Raw genomic sequence first — 20073 nt, forward strand, 5'->3', positions numbered from 1 at the left:
GCACCTGCTGTCTCCTGAGTTTCTGATATTAGCCATTCTAACTGGTGTGAGGTGAAATCTCAGGGTTGTTTTGATTTACATTTCCCCGATGACTAAGGATGTTGAACATTTCTCAGGCATGCAAGATTCCTCAGTTGAGAATTCTCTGGTATAGCTTTATACCCATTTTTAATAGGGTTATTTGGTTCTCTAGAGTCTAACATAAAACCAGATACACTGAAAATAAAGTACATATTGGATATTAGCCCTCTGTCAGATATAGGGTTGGTAAAGATCTTTTCCCAATCTGTTGGTTGCTGTTTTGTCCCATTGACAGTGTCTTTTGCCTTACAGAAACTTTGTAATTTTATGAGGCCCCATGTGTCAATACTTGATGTTAGAGCATAAGCTATTGTGACCTTGTGCTCAAGGCTCTTCCCCACTTTTTTTATATTATTTTCAGTGTATCTGGTTTCATGTGGGGGGGTTCTTGATCCACTTGGACTTGAGCTTTGTGTAAGGAGATAAGAAAGGGTTGGCCTGCATTTTTTCTGCATGCTGACAGGCAGTTGAGCCAGCACCATTTGTTGAAAAGGCTATCTTTTTTTCCACTGGATGGCTTTAGCTCCTTTGTCAAAGATCACATGAACACAGGTGTGTGGGTTCATTTTTGAGTCTTCAATTCTCTTCCATTGATCTACCTGCATATCACTGTACCAATAGCGATGCAGTTTTTATCACTATTGCTCTGTAGCACAGTTTGAGGTCTGAGATACTGATTCTCTCAGTTCTTTTATTGTTGAGGACACTTTTAGCTACCCTGTGTTTTTTGTTATTCCAGATGAATTTGAAAATTGTTCTTTCTAACTCTGTGAATAATTGAGTTGGAATTTTGGTGGGGATTGTATTGAATCTGTATATTGCTTTAGGCAAGATGGTCATTTTTACTATATTAATCCTGCTAATCCATGATCATGGGAGATCATTCCATCTTCTGAGGTCTTCTTCAATTTCTTTCTTCAGAGACTTGAAGTTTTTGTCATACAGATCTTTCACTTGTTTGGTTATAGTCACACCAAGATACTTTATATTATTTGTGACTATCGTGAAGAGTGTTGTTTCATTAATTTCTTTCTCAGCCTGTTTATCCTTTGAATATAGGAAGGCTACTGATTTGTTTCAATTAATTTTATATCTGACCACTTTGCTGAAGTTGTTTATCAGCTGTAGGAGTTATCTGGTGGAGTTTTTAGGGTCACTTCAGTATACTATCGTATCATCTGCAAATAGTGATAGTTTCCCTTCTTCCCTTCCAATTTATATACCTTTGACCTCCTTTTGTTGTCTCATTGCTCTAGCTAGAACCTCAAGTACTATATTGAATAGTTATGGAAAGAGGACAGCCTTGTGTAGTTCTTGATTTTAGTGAGATTGCTTCAAGTTTCTCTCCATTTAATTTGATGTTGGCTACTTGTTTGCTGTATATTGCTTTAACCATGTTTAGGTATGGGTTTTCCTGATCTTTCCAAGACTTTTAACATAAAAGGATGCTAAACTTTGTCAAATTCTTTTTCAGCATCTAATGAGATGACCATGTACTTTTTTCTTTGACTTTGTTTAGGTAGTGGATTACATTGATGGATTTCCGTATATTGAACCAACCCTGCATCCCTGGGAAGAAGCCTACTTGATCATGGTGGATGATCATTTTGATGTGTTTTGGATTTGGTTGACAAGAATTTTGCTGAGTATATTTGCATCAACATTCATAAGGGAAATTGGTCAGAAGTTCTCTTTCTTTGTTAGATCTTTGTGTGTGTGTGTGTGTGTGTGTGTGTGTGTGTTATCAGCGTAATTATGGTTTCATAGAGTGAACTGGGTAGTGTCCCTTCTATAGAATTCTGCACTAAAAACACCTGGTCCTGGGATTTTTTTTGGTTGGGAGATTTTCAATGACTACTTCTATTTCTTTCAGGGTTATGGGACTGTTTATATGGTGTATCTGATCTTGCTTTAACTTTGGTATTTGGTATCCATCTATAAAATTGTCTGTTTCATCCAGATTTTTCTGTTGTGTTGAGCATAAGCTATTGTAGTAGCATATGATGATTTTTTGAATTTCATCAGTTTCTTTTGCTATATCTCCCTTTTCATTTCTAATTTTGTTAATTTGTATACTGTCTCTGTGTCCTCTGGTTAGTCTGGCTAAGGGTTTATCTATCTTGTTGATTTTTCTCAAAGAACCAGCTCCAGGTTTTGTTTATTCTTTGTATAACTTTTTTGTTTCTATTTGTTTGATTTCAGCCCTGAGTTTGATGATTTTCTGCCATCTACTCTTCTTCTGTGTATTAGCTTCTTTCTGTTCTACAGCTTCCAGGTGTGCTGTTCAGCTGCTAGAGTATGCTCTCTCCAGTTTCTTTTTGAAGGCACTATGAGCTATGAGATTTCCTCTTAGCACTGATTTCATTGTGTCCCATAAGTTTGGCTATGTTGTGCCTTCATTTTCATTAAATTTTAAAAAGTCTTTGATTTCTTTCCTTATTTCTTCCATGACTAAGTTACCATTGAGTAGAGCATTGTTCAGCTTCCATGAGTATGTGGGCTTTCTGTTGTTTTTGTTGCTGTTGAAAACCAGCCTTACTCCATAGTGATCTGATAGAAAGTATGGGATTATTTCAATCTTTTCACATCATTTGAGTTCTGTTTTGTGACCAATTATATGGTTGATTTTGGAGAAGGTACCATGAGGTGCTGAGAAGAAGGTATATTCTTTTGATTTAGAATGAAATGTTCCATAGATATCTGTTAAATCCATTTGGTCCATAACTCCTGGTAGTTTCACTGTGTCTCTGTTTAGTTTGTGTTTCCCTAATCTGACCATTGATGAGAGTGAGGTGTTGAAGTTACCCACAATTATTGTGTGAGATGCAATGTGTGCTTTGAGCTTTAGTGAAGTTTCTTGTACGAATATGGGTGTCCTTGCATTTGGAGAACTGATGTTCAGAACTGAGAGTTCTTCTTGGTGGATTTTTCCTTTGATTAGTATAAAGTGTCCTTCCTTATCTTTTTTGATGATTTTTGGTTAAAAGTCGATTTTATCCAATATTAGAATTGCTACGTCAGCTTTTTTCCTGGACCATTTGCTTGTAAAATTGTTTTCCAGCCTTTTACTTTGAGGTAAATACTTTGCTGGGTATAATAGTCTGGGCTGTCTATTTTGTGTTCTCTTAGGGTCTGTATGAGATCTGTCCTGGATCTTCTAGCTTTCATCCTCTCTGGTGAGAAGTCTGGTTTAGTTCTGATAGGTCTGCCTTTATAAGTTACTTGGCCTTTTCCCCTTACTGCTTTTAATATTCTTTCCTTGTGTAGTGCTTTAGACATTTTGATTATTATGTGCCGGTAGGAATTTCTGTTCTGGTTCAGTCTGTTTGGAGTTCTGTAGGTTTCTTGTATGTTCCTGGGCATCTCTTTCTTTAGGTTAGGGAAGTTTTCTTCTATAATTTTATTGAAGATGTTTACTGGCCCTTTAAGTTGTAATTCCTCACTCTCTTCTATACCAATAATCCTTAGGTTTGGTCTTCTCATTGTGTCCTGGACATTCTAGATGTTTTCGGTTACAAGTTTTTTGCATTTTGCATTTTCTTTGACTGATGAATAAGTGTTTATGGTATCTTCAGCACCTGAGATTCTTTCTTCTATCTCTTGTATTCTGTTGTTTATGCTTGCATCTATGACTCCTGACTTCTTTCTAAGTTTTTCTATCTCCAGAGTTGTCTCCGTTTATGATTTCTTTGTAGTTTCTACTTCCATTTTTAGATCCTGGATGGTTTTGTTCAGTTCCTTCACATCTTTGTGTTTTCCTGTAATTCTTTAAGTGATTTTTGTGTTTCCTCTTTAAGGGCTTCTGCCTGTTGACCCATGTTCTCCTGTATTTTTCTTTAAGGGAGTTACTTATTTATCTCCTTCTTGAAGTCCTCTTTCAGCATCATGAGATGTGACTTTAAATCCAACTCTTGCTTTTCCAGTGTGTTGGGGTATTCAGGACTTGTTGTGGTAGAAGAACAGGGTTCTGATGTTGCCAAGTAGCCTTAGTTTCTGTTGGTAGGGTTCTTGCACTTTCCTTGTACCATCTGGTTATCTCTGGAGTTAATTTATCTTGCTGTCTCTGGCTGGAGCTTGTTCATCTTATGGGCCTGTAAGCCTGTGTCTGTATTGCTGGGAGACCAACTCTTCTGTGCACAGAAGGCTGTGGAGTTGCCTGGCTCCCTGGTGCAAATGGTGACCGGAAGGCTCCTGTCCCAGCTGCTCTACTGATCATAAGCCTTGTGCAGTCCTAGCTGTTCCCCTCCAGAGAGATATTGGGGAGAAAGTGGTGATCTGAGCTCAGAAGTGGAGTCAATGCTGGGAGATCACGCTCTTTTTTTTTCTTTTTTTAAGTTTGTTTCTTTGTTTTGTTTTTGTTTGTTTTGTTTGTTTGTTTGTTTTTTTTCTTTGGTTTTTCAAGACAGGGTTTCTCTGTATAGCCCTGGCTGTCCTGGAACTCACTCTGTAGACCAGACTGGTCTTGAACTAAGAAATCTGCCTGCCTCTGCCTCCCAAGTGCTGAGATTATAGGCGCACACCACCACCGCCCCACTTTAAGTTTGTTTTTTAAACCCTCCACAGTGTATATTATTTTAAACATTTTTTAGCTCTAAAATTTAATAACTTTTGCCTCCTTGTTAAACTTTTTTGGTCGATACTGTTTTCTTTATTACATTTACTTCTTGAACTATGTTCTCTTGTAAATCACTAAGCTTCTTTATGACAATTTGTTTTCTTTGTCTGAAAGTTTATATATTTCTATTGCTCTGTAGCCTGTTGTTGATGCCTTATTTTGTGCTTTTGGTGATGTCCCATTTGTCTTCTTATTCATAATCATTTCAACCATGCATTTGTGTAACAATGGATTGGCATATAAATGTTTGAAAAGTATGTACCAATTTGAATTTTCACAGACTGGTTTATTCTATCTTATCATGAGGAATTTCTAGGTAGGATGTCTTGTAAGATTGATGGATAGGCTTTTAGTTAGAGACTCTAAGCCAGCTGACATACAATTTAAAGTCCACAAAGGTAGTTGAAGTCTTGAGTTCGTCTCGGTGAACCTGAAACTTGTATCTGTAAAGTTGGCCTTCATGATGAATCAGCAGTTCCTGGCCTGGCACTGGATCCATCAGGATAATCCCACTTTTCAGGTATGTAGAGTTGGGGCCTTGGCTCTGTAGGCTGAGTCTGAGGCCTGTCCTGACAGATGCTGTCTTAGAATCCAACTGGAAGCTGTCCAGAAAGACTTCAGACCCCGAGCAGGTTGAGGAAGCCTTTTTCTGGGGCCAATATGGCAGAATCAAATTTGTGAATGTCTTTTAATTTAAATTGTTAATTGAAATAACATTCATGACAATAGACAATTATTTTTTGTAACATAGCCTTTAGGCTTTAAATTGTCTTGTTTAATGCTCAGTAGTTTTTAAGACAAAATATTGACATTTCACAGAAGTTAGATAACTTGACTTGGGTTACTCTTCCACTAGGTGGCAGAGGGAGAATTTGCATTAATCTCGGAGTGACTTATTTGTATTAAACTTCCAGGAAACTTTCTGGATGTTGATATAGGCCTTAGACAACCTTATATTTGATTACAACCGAGCTTTGTAAAGAGGGCTTAAGAACAGGTTTGAGGAAATTATTTCCATTAATCGATTGCTTTAATTGCAATAATTGTTTAATTCTTGTTTGATTGTTAAAAGGATAAATAAACAATTTGACATCTTTCAGAATGATTTTTTGATGAAGAAATTTATTTATCTCTGGATTGACTCCACTGATAGTTTGTGACAAATCCCAATGTTTATATTGGATTGTGAGTAGTTTTAAGAAGGAAGAGACAATTTCCCAGAAAAAAAGATAAAAAAAAGTCATTAGCTTTGCATTAATAGAGATGTACACACTTATATTTCTCTAAAATAATAATAATAATAATAATAACAACAATAATAACAATAACAACAACAATAACAATAAATGCTACATTTGCCACCAGAGGGAGGCATGTGAATTGCATAACATATTGATGAAGAAAAGAATATTTTCTTGGCCTACTCATTTTTTGACTAGCCTTCAAAATTTGGTAAAACTTGGAAATAATCAATATATCACTTTATTTCATCAATTAATTAAGTTGATTTTATATGTTGGATGTGAAAACAGAAGGAACAAGTTGCTAAGGCTAGTAAATAATAATAATAACAATAACAATAATGATAGGATTGCAACAAAAAGGGCTAGGGAAAATAGTCCTCTTATGCTCATAACTTTGAATACTTAAGTCTTGAGATTATGGGGATTTTGCTGGGGAAGGATTAAGGGTGGCCTTGTTGAAGATGTGTGTCACTAAAGGCAGGCATTGAGGCTTTAAAATCCTACACCATTCCTAGCTAGCCATCTTTGTCTTGTGGATCAAGATGTGAGCCCTCAGGTACAGCTACAGTACTAGGTTCACCTGCCTAGGGCCATACTGGGCACCAAGATGGTCACGGACTCCAATCCTATAATATGGTGACCCCCAAGTTAATTTTTTTCTTCTATAAGTTTTCTTGATCATGTTGTCTCTTCATGGAGTTAGAAATGTAACTAAGACAGCACAAAGCAGGGAGCCTTGTTCAGATTCAGAGTCCATGTAGAGCCGATTGTATGGCAGATGTCTGCACCACAGTGTTCCGACTGCAGCAGTGGAGATGGAGACAGGAGAATCTCCAGGAGCTTGTGCACTAGCTAGCAAACAAGAGACACCGTCTCAAACAAGGTGGAATGAGATGAGACCAGTGCTCCCCCACCTCTGCACATATACTGTTAGTATGCATGTACTCTCACTCAAACATATCATTTGCACATACCCATATCCGAAATTAAAAAACAAAATAATGGCACATTCAAGATTTTAACAACATGAATTTAGTAATATTCTGTAACCAAAAAATTAAGCTTTGACCTGTTTATTATAATCATCATTTTCTAATATTATCAAAATAATGCTTAAAATTTTGAAATCATAATTGCATTGATGTTTCAGTAAGTATACCATACCATGATATTATCTTTGCCAGGCTGACTGTGATTATTTATAGTAAATATAATACCAAATCAAATCAAAATGAATTAAAAAGCTAATTGAGAGTAGCACTCTCCCATAACCAAAGGTACTTCATGTGTTGGGACTCCCCAGGAGCCAGTCTCAGGCTGAGCTGGCAAGTAAGGGGGAAATATATCAACTTACTAAAAAAACTTACAATGACATTTGTTTTATTTCCAATTTTAGAAATAAATGAGCAAAAATATTTTCTGCATCCCACTATGTGGGATTTAATAGCATTAAATTGCCATTAAGCTCAAGATATAATGTCTCTCTTAAGATGAGTTTTGAAATGCTTCTCAGACTACTTTGTAGAGATCTGTGTTTTATTTATTTATTTTATTTTATTTTATTTTTTTACAAGAGGCTCGCTGGCCAACTTCACCATGGTTGCCTGGGAACTTTCTCCAAATACAAGTGTACAAACTGAACTCTGACACTACTGAGGATGTCAGGGATGAGGTTCAAGCTTCTCTGTTTTGATAGGCTCTGGGGAAGTATAACGCATCCTTGGAGCTTGAGAATAAGCTAGAATGATTGTCTCTTGAAAGTATGTCTAATGACTTATACAAATTACACCATGTGCTCTGACTTTTTATACTTATTCTTTTTTAATTGGTTTTCTTTTGTTATTATTAATCATTCCATTTGTTTGCATCTCAAATGATATTTCACTTCCTGGTTACCCCCCATTCCATGATATCCCACTTGCTGATTACCCCTCCATCACTACTCCCATCCCACATCTGCCCTCCCCCCTCCCTTTTGCTTGTATGAGAGTGTTCCTCCACTCACCCACACTCTACCAACCCATTGCTCCAGAATCCCCCTATTCTGGGGTATCAAACCACTCTGGGACAAAGAACCTCCTCTCCTGTTGCTGTCGGGCAAGGCCATCCTCTACTACAAATGTATCTGGAGCCATAGAAGCCCCCAGGTTAGTTGGTGGTATAGTCTCTGGGAGAACTGGGTGGTTAGGCCAACCTATGTTGTTCTTCCAACGGGGTTGCAATCTTCCTCTACTCCTCCAGTTCTTCCACCAGCTCCCCCATCAGATTCCCTGAGCTCAGCCTGATGGTTGGCTCCAAGCATCCCTGTCTGCATTGGTCAGTTGCTGGCCGGACCTCCTCAGGAACTGCCACACTTGGTTCCTGACTGCAAGCACATCATGACCATGGCAACAGTGTTGGGTTTGGTGTCTGCAGACATGATGTATCTCTAGGTGGGGTACCTCCCTGGCTGCCCTTCCTTCAGTCTCTGTTCCATTGTTTTTTGTCCCTGTTCTTCTTTTGGACAGGAATATTTCTGGGTTAAAAAAAACTTTGAGATGGGTGGATGACCGCATTCCTCTATGAGGGGCCATGGCTATCTACTGGATGTCATCTCCACAGGCTCCATCTCCCCCTTCTCTGCTCATTACAGCTAAAGTCAATCCCATTGGGTCCTGGGACCCTCATGTTTCTCTGCTTTCTGGGACCCTACAGTGGCTCTCAGCAGTTCTTCATCCCCCCCCCGCCCCCCCCCCCCCCGTCTACCTCTTTTTACTCGATTTCCTGTCCCTCTGTACCTTTATCATGTTGTCTCCAGATTCTGATACTACCACACTTATTTCCTTCTCCTTTCTCTCCTCCTTGTCACCCTCTCCTTCCATCTCCCTCAGTCATCCTTTCCCCCCCCCCTCAATGCAGGACTGAAACATCCACCCACTGTTCTTCCATCCTTCTATGCTCCATATGGTCTATAGGTGGTATCATAGGCATTGTGAACATTTTAGTTAGCATCCACTTATTAGTAAGTACATACCATTTGTGTTCTTTTGTGCCTGGGTTGCCTCACTCAGGATGATATTTTCTAGATCTATCCATTTGCTTGCAAATTTCATGAAGTCATTGTTTTTAATAGCTGAGTAGTACTCCACTATGTAAACATACCACATTTTTTGTATCTATTCGTTCTTCTGCTGAGGGACATCTGGGTTTTTTCCAATTTCTGACAATTATAAATATGGCTTCTATAAACATAGTGGAACATGTGTTCTTATGGCATGTTGGGGTATCTTCTAGGTATATTCCCAGGAGTGGTATAGCTGGATTCTCAGTACTATGTCCAATTTTCTGAGGAACCAACAGACTGATTTCCAAGCTTGTTTCACTAGCTTGCAGTCCCTTCAGGAATGGAGGAGTGTTCCTCTTTCTCCATATCCTCACAAGCATCTTCTGTCCCTTATCTTAGCTATTCTAATTGGTGTAAGTTAGAATCTCAGGGTTGTTTTGATTTGCATCTCCCTGATGACTAAGGATGTTGAACATTTCTTTAGATGCTTCTCAGCCCTTCGAGTTTCCTCAGTTGAGAATTCTTTGTTTGGCTCTGTTCCCCATTTTTAATAGGGTTATTTAGTTATCTGGAGTCTAACTTCTTGAGTTCTTTGTACATATTGGATATTAGCCCTCTATCAGATATAGGATTAGTAAAGATCTTTTCCCAATCTCTTGATTGCTGTTTTGTCCTATCACCAGTGTCCTTTGCCTTACAGAAGCTTTACAATTTTATGAAGTCCTATTTGTCAATTCTTGATCATAGAGCATAAACTATTCATGTTCTGCTCAGGAAATTTTTTCCTGTGTTCATGTGTTCAAGACTTTTTCCCCACTTTCTCTTCTAATAGATACAGTGTATCTGGCTTTATGTAGAGGTCCTTGATCCACTTAGACTTGAGTTTTATATATGGGTCAATTTGCATTCTTCTACATGCAGATCACAAGTTGAACTAGCACCATTTGTTGAAAATGGTGTCTTTTTTCCACTGGATGGTTTTAGCTCCTTTGTCAAAGATCAAGTGACTATAGGTATGTGCATAATTTTGGGTCTTCAATTTTATTTAATTTATCTACCTGCTTGTCACTGTACCAATAACTTAGAGTTTTTAACATTATTGCTCTGTAGTATTGTTTGATGTCTGGAATAGTAATTCTGCCAGAAGTTCTTTGATTTTGAGAATAGTTTTTGCTCTCCTAGGATATTTTGTTATTCCAAATGAATTTAAGAATTGCTCTTTCTTACTTTATGAAGAATTGAGTTGGAATCTTGATAGGTATTGCATTGAATCTGTAGATTGCTTTAGGCAAGATGGCCATTTTTAGTTTATTAATCCTGCCAATCCATGAGCAAGGGAGTTCTTTCCATCTTCTGAGGTCTTCTTTAATTTCTTTCTTCAGAGACTTCGAGTTCTTGTCATACAGATTTTTAACTTGCTTGGTAAGAGTCACACCAAGATATTTAATCTTATTTGTGATCATTGCAAAAGGTGTTGTTTTCCTAATTACTTTCTCATCACTTTTATCCTTTGAATATAGGAAGGCTACTGATTTATTTGAGTTAATTTTATATCTAGTCACTTTGCTGAAGTAGTTTATCAGCTGTAGAAGTTCACTGGTTTTGTTGAGTATAGACTTTTGAGGTAGGATCTGATTACTTTTTTGAATTACCTCAATTTCTATTGTTATGTATCCCCTTTGACTCCATATTTTTTAATGTGAATTCTGACTCTGTGTCCTCTGGTTAGTCTGATAAGGGTTTGTCTATCTTGTTGATTTTCTCAAAGTTTAGTATTGTTAGTTGATGATTAGTTTTGCTGATTCTTTGTATAGTTCTTTTTGTTTCTACTTGGTTGATTTCAGCTCTGAGTTTATTTCCTGCCTTCTACTCCTCTTGGGTGTATTTGCCTCTTTTTGTTCTAGAGCTTTCAGATGAGTTGTTAAGCTGCTAGTGGATTTTCTCATCAGTTTCTTTTTGAGGCACTCAGAGCTATGAGTTTTCTTCTTAGCACTGCTTTCATTGTGTCCCAAAGGTTTAGGTATCTTGTGCCTTCATTTTTATTGAATTCTAAAAAGTCTTTAATTTCTTTCTTTGTTTCTTCCCTGTCCAAGCTATCATTGAGCAGATAGTTGTTCAGCTTACATGTATATGTGGGCTTTCTGTTGTTTTTGTTGCTATTGAAGTCTAGCCTTAGTCCATCATGATCTGATAGAATACATAGGCATACTTCAATGTTCTTGCAACTGTTGAGGTTTGTTTTGTGTCTGAGTATATGGTTGATTTTTTTTGACAAGGCACCATGAGGTGCTTAGAAGAAGGTATATTCTTTTTATTTAGGGTGAAATGTTTTGTAGATATCTGTTAAATCCATTTGATTTATGACTTATTTTAGTTTTATTGTATCTCTGTTTTATTTTGTTTCAATGATTGTTTAGAGTGGGGTGTTGAAATCTACTATTATTGGGTGAGGTTCAATGTGTGTTTTGAGCTTTAGTAGCATTTCTTTTACAAATGTGGCTATCTTTGCATTTGGGACATAAATATTCAGAATTGAGAGTTCATCCTGAGATTTTTCCTTTTATAAGCATATAGTGACCTTCCTGATCTTTTTTTTTTAATAACTTTTGATTGAAAATCTATTTTGTTGGATATTTGGACAGCTACTCCAGCTTGTTTCTTGGGACCATTTGCTAGGAAAAATTTTTTCCCATTCTTTTACTTTGAGTGAATGTCTGTCTTTGACTCTGAGGTGTGTTTCCTATATACAAAATGTTGGATTCTTTTTAAGTATCCAGTCTGTTAGCCTATGTCTTTTCATTAGGGAACTAAGTCCATTGATGCTGAGAGTTATTAGAGACCAATGATTATTGCTTCCTGTTATTTTTGTTGTTAGAGTTAAAATTATGTTTGTGTTTCTCATTGGGTTTGTTCTTAAAAGATTAATCTCTTGCTTTTTCTTGGGTGTAGTTTCCCTCCTTGTTGTAGCTGTTCAGCGATCATGGAGAATTGGTTTACCTGGAAGGAGAGCTAAGGATGGAATAGGATGGGTGGGCTAGAGAAATAATGAGCCAACACAAAATTCTGATCAAGGCTCAAAGTTTAATGTTCTGCTCTGAATAGTCTGTTTTGGCTGGATTCTGTTGCTTTGTTTCAACTGGATTCTGTTGAAAAGCAAGCTCAGCAGGCAGTCTGCTTCTACAGGAATCTGCAAGTAGGCAAGTCAGAAGACTTCTATCTAGGTTGAAAGACTGACTGTGGCAAACATGTCTGGTTGTTTAGCCCAATCAATGCTGGGGGAGAAGGGCAAACCTTGTGTTGGACTTTTCCTTCTATATTCCTCTGTAGGGCTGGGTTATTAGAAAGATATTGTTTAAATTTGGTTTTATCTTGGAATACTTTGGTTTCCCCATCTATGGTAATTATCAGTTTTGCTGGGTATAGTAGCCTGGGCTGGGATTTTTGTTCTCTTAGGGTCTGTTTGACATCTGCCTAGGATCTTCTCACTTTTATAGCCTCTGGTGAGAAGTCTGGTATAATTCTGACAGGTCTGCCTTTATATGTTACTTAATCCTTTTCCCTTACTGCTTTCAATATTCTTTCTTGTTCTGTGCATTTGGTGTTTTAATTATTATATGAGAAGAGGAATTTCTTTTCTGGTCCAAATACTTTGGTGTTCTTGTATGGTTTCTTGTATGTTTATGGCCATTTATTTCTTTTGGTTAGGAAAGTTGTTTTCTATAATTTTGTGGAATATGTTTACTGACCCTTTGAGTTGGGAATCTTTACTCTCTTCTATACATATTATTCTCAGGTTGGGTCTTTTCATTGTGTCCTGAATTTCTTGAATGCTTTGAGAGAGGAGATTTTTGCTTTTTGTATTTTTCTTGACTGTTGTGTCTATGTCTTGTACAGATATATGTCCATATCTTCTGCTGCTGAGATTCTCTCTATCTCTTGTATTCTGTTGTTGATGCTTGCCTCTGTGACTCTTGTTCTCTTTCCTAGGTTTTCCATTTCCACAGCTGTCTCCCTTTGAGTTTTCTTTAATGATTCTTTTCCATTTTTAGATCCTGGACAGTTTTGTTTAGTTACTTCACCTGTTATATTATGTTCTCCTGTATTTCCTTATGGGATTTATGCTTTTCTTCTTTAAGGGCTTTTCTACTTGTTTACTTGCTTTTTTCTGTATTTCTTTAAGGGAGTTATTTATGTCCTTCTTAAAGTCCCCTATCATCTTCTTAAAGAGAATTTAGATATGATTCTTGTTTTAAGGGTGTGTTTGGGTATCCAGGACTTGCTGTGGTCGAGAACTGGTTTCTGATGTTGCCAAGAAGCCCACCCTAATATCATTGACAGCTCATGAAAACTGGGTCTCTGAACCTCAGTGCTCAATTTTCAGGCAGCCTAGTAGATCACTGACTTTCTTTCCCATGTAGTTCATCTCTTCTGTCTCTTCCAGGCAGTTTAGGTGGTCTAAATACATCTCTTATTAGTCCTTATTGCTTATGTAAGATTTAGAAGAAAAGGCCCTCATGTATCTAGTCAGTTTCAGGGAATTTCAGAGGATTCTATATTGTTTATTTCCTGAATTTTAAGGCACTGTTCTGCAGGAATGAATGGTTCACCTCCATTTAGAATATTTTGAGGCTTAAGGAGCATTTCTCCAGAACTAAATGTATCAATTCTGGAGAAAACTGGTATACACCATTGGATATGTGTCTACATGGAGGTCTTAGGATAACCTTAGATGTCACACTTGGGAGCACAGTCCACTTTATTTGAGACAGTCTCCATTATGAGTCTGGACCTCATCAAATAGGCTAGACTGGCTGGTAGTGAGACCTAGGGGTCCATCTATATTGATTGGGATACAATGCTTACACAGCCATGCCTAGATTTTTGTGTGGCTCTAGGGTCTTCCTGTTTTCAATTAATACATTTTAACAACTGAGACTTGCCTCAGGTATTTTTTTTTTTAAAAAACCTCTTTTTTAAAAAAGAAAAAAGTATCTTAAATTTATTTTTATTTATCCTTGGAAATTTTGTTAATGTGGTCAATACATATTCATTTTATCCATCCCCACTCCTTCCAGTTCTTCTTGCGGCCTACCCTAATACACCTCTCTTCTAACCCTGAGATCCTCTTATTTAAACCCACTGAGTTCATTTTGTGCTGCTTTTGTGTTCATGGGGAAATCTCTAGGGCATTTTAACCACTGGTAGATTGATTACCAGTGGCAAGCAAACAATTCAAACATGACCTTAAATAAACCTGGTATGGTTTTGCTTTACTCAGGAAGTAACAAAATGCTGATAATAGTTTGTACTGTATCAGTTATTTCAGACATTGTCAGGTGTAATGTGCTCAATTAGATTCTTAATAGATGTTTGGACACGCTTTTTATGGTTGGCCTAGACATATGTAATAGTTTTCACTAACCAGTTAAAAATGGCCTTAGAGATGGACTTGAATCTTAATACTAAAGTACACAAAAGACACAGAATAATAACAAAATGTTCTTGCAAAGACAAGCTGGACAAATGGCTCACTGGTTAAGCATTTGCCCTCCGAGTGTGAAAATCAGAGTTCAGATTCCCAGCAGCCATGTGAATACTAGGTGGGAATGATGTGGACCCTGTAATTCTAGATTCAGAAGGCAGAAATGGGATTCCTCAGTGCAAGCTGGTCAGCAAGACTAGCTAAATCAGTGAGCTCTGCATTCCACTGAGACACCCTTCCTATACACACACACACACACACACACACACACACACACACACACACATATATATATATATATATATATATATATATATATATATATATATATATAAAATGTATAAGAACAAAAGAACATACACCTCAGGCCTCCACATGCCCTGTCAGGGGCAACCATACTTCAGCACACATATGCTTCCCCACATAACATACAAGCACACATGCATATCACACATATACACACACATGACAATGGAAAATAAAATATGGATGGAAAGATTTAGTAGATGTGCAAGACCCCCAAAAATTGAGGGCACCCCAGAGCCCCACACCTTGGAAGGCAACACCCATATCACTCGTGAGAAATGGTCTTGATGCAATAACATGAGGATTTCTTTTATTCCAGAGCTCTGTGGTCTACAGCTGTATACCGCACAGGGGTAGAGGACTGTGGGACCCCATGCAGCTGAAGTCAGGGGTATTTAAAGGAGAAAAAAAATCACAAGACAAGGAGTGGAGGACACAATTCACAAGGCAAAGGGTGGAGGACAAATTCTGCATAGAATGGGGAAGTACAGAATGAGGAAGTCAGGCAATAGTTTATGCCTTAAGGAAGGTTAGAGAGTATCTGGAGCAAACTTCCTCGGTGCATTGTATAGTTAAACATTGGAACTAGAACAGGGTGGGTTATCTTTCTCTCAAGCTGAAAGCAGAAAAACAAGTTACTCTGTACTGGGCTAGTTGTTTAGGGGTCTAAAAACATTGAGTTGGGGGTCTCTCAGATGCCCTTTGATTAGATTAGCACATGAAACAAAGAGCTCACTTTCCTTATGTAGAAATGGAACTGTTAAGATGATTAATTTTCACTGTGAGTGAGGAAAAACACATTTGTGTGCTGCTTTATGGAAGATAGACTGGCTAGAAGAATTCTTGAGACTCCTGAAATTTTCTGTGGGAAGTAACGAAAGTTCTAATGTTTTCTCTTCTGATTTTTGAAATTGTCAAGTTCTTATGTTAGAATTTATAGAAAATGTGAACTCATCTGTCTTCATGATGCTTTTTGACTGGTTAAAAGGAGCGCCTACTCCTATGTAGCACAAGTGCAGCTCAGTCTCCATGTGGGTCCAGCAACAACAGGAGCGGGGCTATCCTTAAAGCTGTTGCCTGATGGGGTGGAATCTGGTCCCAAAATGGACTGACTTGTCTGGACTCAGCAGAAAAGGGTGTCCCTAACACTGCAGAGACTTGATTTACCAAGGTGGGGGGAAACAGGATGGGTATACCCACTCAGAAGAGAATGGGAAGGGACATGGGGAGGGACTTTGTGAGGGAGTACCTGATGGAGAGGGCAGTGATTGGCATGTAAAATTAAAAAATATATACGTTAATGAAGTACATGCTATGAGGGATGCATACATTCCCAGAGAGAACCCCTGCTTTCAGTGTACAATTAAATATAAGTATTGTTCTAGCATGTTACGTTCAAGGAATTTTAAAAATTAAAATTCAGAATCTCACATAATTATGTTAGAAAGAAAGTGTTTAGATGTAGCTGCCAGCAGGTAAGTCAGTCGGGTTACATGGAAAGGGAGCTGGGGATGGAGGGGTAGAAAGGTGAGAAAGAAGTGAGATCAACACAAAGTTGTTGCTGATCAAGGCCTGAATGTTAATGGCTAACTTTAAATTTAAAGGTAGGGGAAAAACTCTTCCCCCCAAATTCCAGGGTCTGTTCAGGAGAACCAGTTAGGCTGCTCAGCAGGTGACTGGCTCCACAGCTCTGTGGGTTGCTAGCTTAGTGCAAGAAGTTACAGATCTGAAAGAACAATAGACTTCACCTAGGTGGGAAAGCTTCACCCAAGGGCTGGTTGTGGCAAGTGCCAAGGTCTAAATTTCCTGCTCAAATGCTGTGGGAAGGGCACATGGAAACTTGTCATTTTTTTGTAGGCTTGTTGGCTTTGTTTTTTTCAATATGAGTGCTTACAAACTCAAGGAAAAAAATTCAAAACTCCTTAGCAACGACACACATGGTTTTCTGAGCTATGTTTAGCTTGAAATCTCCACCACGTGTAACTCTTTGGTATCGGACAATTGCTGTTTGATTTCCTTTGTTTTCCACTCAGTCGCCTCATCCAGAGAAATGGGAAGAGCGATGATTCTCTCTCCATATGGAGAATGTAAATGGCCACACAAGAATGATACATTTGTGACTTACTAAGTGGGCTGAGACTTCTTTGTTATCACTCCAAATGAAAAAATAGACAGAGTTAAGTTAATCACTTATGAAACTATAACGATGCCTAAGAGAACAGCTTTGCAACACAAAGGTTTTTTATTACAGTTTCATCTTAATTACTATTATTGCTTAGTGGCAAGTATCTGCTAATCTTGTGATGAGACACATGTGTTCTAACACTGAAGAAGTTATGATTTTTACTGGCTATAATTATGTCGCTTTTAAAGAGGGCTCAACAACACTGTCATGTTTGTCACTAATTTTGAAGATCTGAGAATCAATAATGGATATACCAAGTAAACTGGGAGGAAATCATGCCTTCTTTTCTATTTCCTTACATTGATTGGAATTATGCCATGTTCTATGTATTTTATTCTTAAGAAATATATGTTGATAGCTAATAAATTACTGTAGGCAAAGTTTATTTTGATTCAAATCTTATTTAATTTGGGGAGTTAGAAAATGTCTAAGGGGGATATTTGCAGGAAATAGAAACCTTTGTTTGCTAAATTATGCCTGACAATGATTAAGGGCTTCAGGTATCACATAATGAACAGCTTCCTTAAGAAAGGAATAAGAAGTTAGTGAGGACCATTGTGCTGTAGCCTCCTGCCCCGCCCCTTAATCAAAAAAATGAAGAAAACTTCTTATAATTTGAGTAGAGAAGTTTAGCTTTCTAGTTACTAGAAACAAATCCTTTGATATGATAAAATAGTACAAAAGAAGTGTTGAAATGTTATACTATCTTCTTAATTCTTTTTTCTCATGATTATTCTTTTTAATATCCATTTAACATTTTTCTCACAATAATAATAAAAAATAGTAACTTTTCAAAATCCAAAGGGATCCAGGAAAGAGCTTGTCTCCAGCTCTTTTCCTCACATTTGGGAACCTCTGGCCTAGTCCCAGGTTCTTTGGCTTCCTGCCACCAGGTCCAGCCCATCTCAGTGCCTGATGCACACAGTCAGTAAACAAGGGGTCCTAGGGGTTGGGGCAGGGAGTCAAGGATAAGTGGGGGCTCTGGGAGCCAGTGAGGTGGAAAGCTGTGGTGGGATGGGATGTTAAAGAACAGGAATGAGTCTGTGGAATGGAAAACACGTGAACAAGCTCTGACTGCCTTTCAGAAGAGGACAGAACTGGAACAAGGAGCAGGACGAGGGGTGGAGGAGTGGGGATGGGGTGGGCAAATGCTGTGGTGCTCTGGGAGCTGTTCTGGTTAAGTTTAAGGTATCTGGGAGAACAAGACTTCTCAGTGAACTTGAAAGAGTCCAAAGTAGGTAAGGACCCTAACCCTAACCCTAACGCTAACCCTAACCCTAACCCTGAAGATTAGCCCAAGGGAAGGTACGGATCTGAAGGAAAGACCCTGGTAGTAGCAGCAACAGCTCGTGTGTGTGTGTGTGTGTGTGTGTGTGTGTGTACATTTTCTTAATTCTACATCTCATTATTTTGTGTGGCCTTAGCTTCTTTTCCTGCTGCTGTGACAATATACGTTGATAAAAACAGATTATGCAGAAGAAAAGAATAACAGAAAGGGAAGCTTATATAAAAGGAGGGATGAGGGCCAACTGTGGAGCTAAAGTAAGGGATAATTAACATTAAGGATGTTTGAAAATATAGTAATAAAGGAATTAATAAGCTTCCCAAATATGTGGGTATATACACATACATTCATACAAAATACCATAATTGGAGTTACCTGACACATGGTAATATTGTTCCTAGCAGAAGTGATATGCTCTAAAATATAAAATCTAATGGCAGGATAGGATCCCTTCCCTACAGCTGCTAGACAGGTATGTTAAAGACAGCCAAAACCAATATAGGCAATGAGCCTATCACTTAATGACATCTTTTGTTTTTGACATGGAAAATAGAAGTTGAAACTGATTGGGAAGCTTCTATGAGATTGGAAAATGCTGTGTAGAATGCTGTGGGAGATGCTGCCTTATGCATCTGTGAACCCTGTAAGCTACATTATCAACACTAAATTCAGGAAGCAGAGCAAAATGAATGCTTGTGTCTTACTCATGTTTTCCTTTTTAGATAGCCTAGGAACCTAACATGAAGAATGATGCCACCCACACACCTATGGTCACTTGATCTTCGACAAAGGAACAGAAAACATCCAGGGGAAAAATGATAGCCTTTTCAACAAATGGTACTGGTTCAACTGGAGGTCAGCATGCAGAAGAATGCAAATTGATCCATTCTTATCTCCTTGTACTAAACTAAACTCCAAGTGGATCAAGGACCTCCACGTAAAACCAGACACACTGAAACTAATAGAAAAGAAACTGGGGAAAACCCTTGAGGACATGGGCACAGGGGAAAAGTTCCTGAACAGAACTCCAATAGCTTATGCTCTTAGATCAAGAATTGACAAATGGGACCTCATAAAATTACAAAATTTCTGTAAGGCAAAGGACACTGTTAAAAGGACAAAACGGCAACCAACAAATTGGGAAAAAAATCTTCACCAAACTTACATCTGATAGAGGGCTAATATCCAATATATACAAAGAACTCAAGAAGTTAGACCCCAGGAAACCAAATAACCCTATTAAAAAATGGGGTACAGATCTAAACAAAGAATTTTCACCTGAAGAAATTCGGATGGCTGAGAAGCACCTTAAGAAATGCTCAACATCATTAGCAAATCAAAAATGCAAAATCAAAACAACTCTGAGATTTCACCTCACACCAGTCAGAATGGTTAAGGCTAAAAACTTAGGAGATAGCAGGTGTTGTTGAGGATGTGGAGAAAGAGGAACACTCCTCCACTGTTGGTGGGGTTGTAAGATGGTACAACCACTTAGGAAATCAGTCTGGCAGTTCCTCAGAAAACTGGACATGACACTTCCAGAGGACCCTGCTATACTTCTCCTGGGCATATACCCAAAGGATTCCCTGGCATGCAATAAAGACACATGCTCCATTATGTTCATAGCAGCCTTATTTATAATAGCCAGAAGTTGGAAAGAACACAGATGTCCCTCAATGGAGGAATGGATACAGAAAATGTGGTATATTTACACAATGGAATACTACTCAGCAATTAAAAACAATGAATTCATGAAATTTTTATGCAAATGGTGGGATCTGGAAAATATCAACCTAAGTGAGGTAACCCAGTCACAAAAGAATACACATGGA

The sequence above is a fragment of the Apodemus sylvaticus genome, chromosome 2 (assembly GCF_947179515.1).
Source record: "Apodemus sylvaticus chromosome 2, mApoSyl1.1, whole genome shotgun sequence".
In the NCBI taxonomy this organism is placed as follows: Eukaryota; Metazoa; Chordata; class Mammalia; order Rodentia; family Muridae; genus Apodemus; species Apodemus sylvaticus.